Source organism: Notamacropus eugenii, chromosome 5 (genome assembly GCF_028372415.1).
Source record: "Notamacropus eugenii isolate mMacEug1 chromosome 5, mMacEug1.pri_v2, whole genome shotgun sequence".
Lineage (NCBI taxonomy): Eukaryota > Metazoa > Chordata > Mammalia > Diprotodontia > Macropodidae > Notamacropus > Notamacropus eugenii.
The window spans coordinates 208,529,497-208,535,313 of NC_092876.1; positions in this window are offsets into that span (position 1 = coordinate 208,529,497).

Sequence of the window (5,817 nt, forward strand, 5' to 3'; positions counted from 1 at the left end):
TACTGGTTGTGAGATCTCCACCTAGGTCGAGATATAAAAATGACTTCCATTTAGTATTTGTGTAAGTTCTTCTATGAATGACAGTTAATATTTAGCTTATTGACCTCTGGAATTTGTCATATAGTATAAGGTATTTAGACCTATTTTTAACAAGTTTCTTTCTAGTTTTTTCCAGCAGTTCTGAAAACTCTAACAGTAGCAGTGATACCAAAGAAATGAAAGATATTGGAACAGAAGAGACAAACTTTTCCTTATTTGTAGATTGCATGATGGTTTATTTCACAAACTCCAAGGAAATGAATGGCTATATTTAATAGGATAATAGAGATAAAGTCAGAAAGGACCCTAGAAATCATCTAATCCATTCCCCCTGACTTTGCTCACACAAAATTAGTGGCAAAGTCTAGGGTTTGAACTCAGGTCTTCTTTTGCTACATTGAGCACATTTTTCAACCTTAGGGAAGATGGACACACTAGCACACTCTTGGTGGAGCATTAAATTGGAATATAGAAAACAATTTGGAATTATAAAAGTCACTAAACTGTTTATACCCTCAAACCCACTACCGGGCATAGATCCCAACGATGTTAATTACAGGAAGACACATACCACACATGCCAAAATATTCATAGCAACAGTTTTGGTAGAAGCAAAAGAAAACCAAATAACTGGAAAATAAAGTGTATGCTAGCAATTCAAGTCAACAATCATTTATTAAATGCTAACTATGTGCCTGGCACTATACCAAGTGATGCCTATAAAAGAAAGGCAAGAATAGTTCCTACCCTCAAGAAGCTCACAATCTAATGTAAATGACTATTTACAAACAAGGTGTACATGAGAATTTGGAAGTAATCTTAGAAGGAATGTACTAGCATTAAAGGGAATCACAGTAAAGCTTTCTTGCAGATGAGATTTTAGCTGAGACTCGAAGGAAGTCAGGGAACCCAGGAGGTGACTACAAAGAGGGAGAGAATTCCGGGCATAGAGGACAGGAGTTAGGAAATGGAGTGTCACGTAAGGAACAGGGTCAGAAGATCGTGGATGAATAAAGATAAGAATAACGTGTAAAAAAGAAGAAAGGTAGGAAGGAGACAGATTTTGAATGACTTTAAAGTCAAACATTTTATATTCAACTCTGGAGGTAACAAGTAGTCATGGGAGTTTATTGAATGGGATGGAGGAGGGGGTGACATGGTCAGCTTTAGGAAGATTGCTTTGGCAGCTGAAGAGAGAATGAATTAGAGTTGAGAGAAACTCAAGTCAGAGAAATCAACTAGAAAGCCTTTGCAATAGTCTAGGTGTGAGGTGATGAGGATCTTCAGGGTGGTGGCAGTGTCAAAGGAAATAAGAAAGCATATATGAGGAATGTTGCAAGGTATAGAGAAGCTTCAATAAAACAGAAGGACACAAAATATATCCCTAAAACTAATCAACATTTATATGCATCAATATCAAAGATATAAAAGAAGTAATGGGAAGAAAGATGTCATTAATATTTCCACAAATTTCATAAAATACCTGGGAGTTAATCTAGAAGACACATTCAAGTCATGTAAATAAGATTGCAAAATTTTCTTTATAGAAATAAAAGAATACGTAACTAATTGTAGTGATGTTTATTTCTGGTATATGTCAATATGTTTATTTCTGGTAAATGCCAATATAAGCAAAATATTACCTAAATTAAAAATTTAGTGCTATGACAATCTAGGAACTCCTTTAAAGATCTAAACAAAATAATAATAAAATTCATTTTGCAGGAACAAATGATCTAGAATCTTAAAGAAATTAAGAGGGAAAAAAGTAGGAAGGGAGAATGGTACTTTGAGGCCTCCAATTATGTTATATATAGCAGTGTTCATTTCAAAAAGCAAAGCTATTTGATACTGGTTAGGAAAAAAAGAAAAGCCAGTATAATTTAGAGATAAATAGGAAACACAAATGATTGAACTCAATAGTCCAATGGTTGTTAAACTTGGAACCTACACAACTTTGGAAAAGACTCCTATTTGTTCTGAAAATTTTTTCCCTGATTTCCAATGCCTAGGCCAGGGAGTAATATTTCCTATGATTCACTTGGTTATTTTTCTCCACTTTCCCAATTCAAAAAACTTTATTCTTTCCTTGTCCCCAAAATACTGATTTACTGATGAAGAAATAAACTCTAGTACAAAATATATTGAATCATTTCTTTCCCCTTTCCTCTTACCAGTTCTTTTGCTTTCCTTAAAGTTTACCCACACATATTTACTCTTTCTTGTTTCAATGATCCTAAAAGAATGTTTAATGCATTTTGGTCCTCTTCGAAGATGAAGGACAACAACCACACCTTACCAAAGAATCATAAAAGAATTAGTTGCATTGCTTACTTTTTTTTTGTTAGTTGTTACCTATTTATTGTTTTAATTTACTCTTCTTTTTTTAAAAGTTCTAGAAATCAAATGCTCTTCTCTGACTTCCTTTTAAAGAATGGTTCAACTTCCTCCCTTTTACTGAAAGGTCATCTCTTTCTTTAATAAATAAACACAGTTTCATAGGCTATGTTATTTTGGAGTTCAAATTAATCTCTTTTGCTTTTTTGGTATATTATAATTTGTTCTTTGCTATCTTGTAAATGACAAGCAAACAAACCAGACTGATTTCCCCTGGTATATAGGACATTTATATGTCTGACAAATTTGTTGTTTAATTTTGAAATTTTTTGAATATCAGCAAAAAAAATTTCCTAGTGAGTTAAATTTTGGGTTTTTCTCTGCCAGCATTCTATGGATTCTATCAATCTATTCTTTATCCTTTATTTTCCATGTTCCTAAGCCATTTTCTTGAGAGATTTCATGAAATATATTACTCAGAATTTTTTATTTATTCATTTTTCCTGGATGATCTATATTTTTAAAAATTTATCTTTTCATTCTAACTTCAAATCTATTTTCCTTATTTGTAAAGATATCAAGTATCTTCCCAATCTTGTCTCTAAATTTTTGCTCCTGTTTCCTCTGTCAAAGAGAATTGTCTTTGGACTGACTTTAGACAGAGCAAAATGATAATAATAAAATGATATTCCAATTAAGTAGGAAAATAGTATGGAGTTTTGATAAGAAAAAAATCATTCTCTAAGATTAAAGGAAAGAAGGAAAGGACAGGTGAAGACAGAACTTTTTTTTTACAACCCATTGAAGTAGTATTTTAAATTTAGGTTGTTATTTTGGTATGAAAGTACAAGAATTGAGGGAATTCAGATCAGATGGTCTCTATCTTTTCATTAAGGACAACTCTGGATAAGAATTAGAAAATGAAATAAGACTTTTTTTTAAGAGAGTGGAGAAAGTTTGGAATAATTTCCATGATGAGTCTGAGAAGGAGTCAATAAGACATGAGTAAAAAGAATGATTGTTACAACAACAACGTTGCAAATGAGGTTGATATTAAAAATTTATAGTAGACTTAGTCAGCATACTTTTGTTGCTATATACAGGAATACTCAGTAGTGGAGGAATGAGTGGGGATAAAACAGATGGTGAGGATTATCAATCATTGGGAATTAGCAAAGTGATAATAGTTCTGGAAAATTTGAGATTAGATTTGTGTAAGCCTAAGAAATCTGGTTAAGAAAAATGTGAAAAGTGTTCCAATCTTTAAATAGTGTGACATTTAAAAAGTTCAAGAGACACAATTTCTGGGTAATTTAATCATTTTTTAAAAATAATGTCAGCATGTTTTTTTAATAAAAGAATAGTCATTTGGCCAACTCTCTATTAGACCAAAGACTCCTCATGGTGGTGGGCTCACAGTTTATATGCTCTTAGAAGAGTTAGATATTCCTGAAGATGGCAATCAACTCTGATTGGTTAACAATTAATGAGAAAATGAGTACTGCAATGGGGTACATGAATTGGATCACCCAAATCTTGACCAAAGAGACTTATAAATTTCCATATCAAATGTCTGACAGAAGGGAAGATCCACATTTTCCCAGACTTTTCTGAGCAAATAGAAGGAGCAGGAATGCACCCCATTAGCCTAAACTTAGAATTTCTTCTATTGTCTGATTAGATCTGATTAGTCTGGGTAAATTTTTGAGAGAGATTTCTCACACTGGTTGGTTTCTGGTTGAGGATGTAGAAAAGGGGAAAAAGCCATGGTCTCAATACAATAATTAGTTATTTACAAGAGAGAAATAGTCATTTCTCTCATTGGCACCAGTCTAGGCTACTTCTAAGAAAATGATTTAGTTCTGGGGCTCCCCTATAGATTTCATTATAATTGGTGGGTGAAAAATGGTCAGGAGAGAAGTGAAGCCCTGAACTAAACCACTCTCCAAAAGACTAATATCAGCTATTCATTCATTAAAAAATTCATTCAATAGGCATGTATTACTTGCCTGCAATGCACCAGGCATTGGGGATAACACAACAAAGTGAAATAGTCCTTGACCTCAAGGAGTTTACATTTGTTATGGGAGGATGAACAGATTGTATATAAATACCTAAATACAAGATGTATACAAAGTAAATCAAAAGTAATTTTCCAGGGCCAGAAAAAGCACTAACGATTTGGGTAATCAGGATGGGCATGCTTTAGAAGCACTTAGGATTGAGCATTTGTAGCATTTGAGCTGAATCTCAGACAAATATTAAAAGTCAGAAGTGAGAAAAGGGGGTCATTTCAGGCAGACAGCTCTGGAAGACAAAAGCAGGTGGTGAAATGTTCTGGAGGTGAGCAGCAAATCATCTACTTTGAAAACCTAAAAAGGAAAGAGGAGCTCACACTGTGATGGGCTTCAAATGCCAAATGGGAGGCCAGTGTTAGGTTTTATCCTCAAAGTACTAGGGAACCACTATAGTTTCTTTAGTAGGAAAGTGACATGATCAGAATTTTACTTTAGGAATATCACCTTGAGAAGCTTTGTGAAAGATCGATCAGAGAAGGGAAAGATTCGAGGCAGGGAGACTCTAGCTATCAACTGGATTGCTCCCTACCTTCACTGAAGAATGAAATAAACTTATCCTTCCCTCATCCTTAGGCTTCATAGAGGCAAGGTGTGGCATAGTGGATAGAGTGTCCTGGAATCAGAAAAAAAAAAGGTTCAAATTCAGCTTCATATCCTATCTGTGTGACCCTGGGCAATTCATTTAATTTCTTTCCTCAGTTTCCTCATCTGTAAAAATGGAGATAAAAATAGTACCCATCACCCAGGGTTGTTGTGAGGATCAAATGAGATACTATTGTAAAAGGTATTTAGCACAGTGCCTGATTAGTAGGCACTATATGAATAAATTATTATTCCCTCATCAATCCCATCACTGGAGCAGTGCTTGAAATTAGGGTATGCCTAATTGGCATAATTTTGGTTTGAACACCTCTAAATGTCATTGACATGAGAGAAACTAACAAGGTATCCCAGTTTTGAAGAAACTGCCTAGATAAATTACAGTCCTAATACCTAGACTGATTCATTGAAAATAATATTGGGGCTTTACTTTTAAAAGTTTGTTACCAGCACTGAATCTTAACACACAAAAAAAATATTTACTATATTTCACCAAGTGAAATAAACTTCTCAATAATTATAAAATATTTGTCAGCTCCAGGAACAAAAGGATATCTGGATTGGCAAGAATTTTCCTATCAGTTTTAGAATTTAGACAATTACTCTATACTCTCAGTTTTGTACTCCAACGCAAATGAGTCAGACTAATAGATTCAGACACTGTCTTAATTGTGTTACGATGCAGCTGCGAATGCAATTGGAGCATACTTGCTGACCTCACAGCTGAAAAAACTATTTAAAAGATCTGGAAACCAGATGTTCC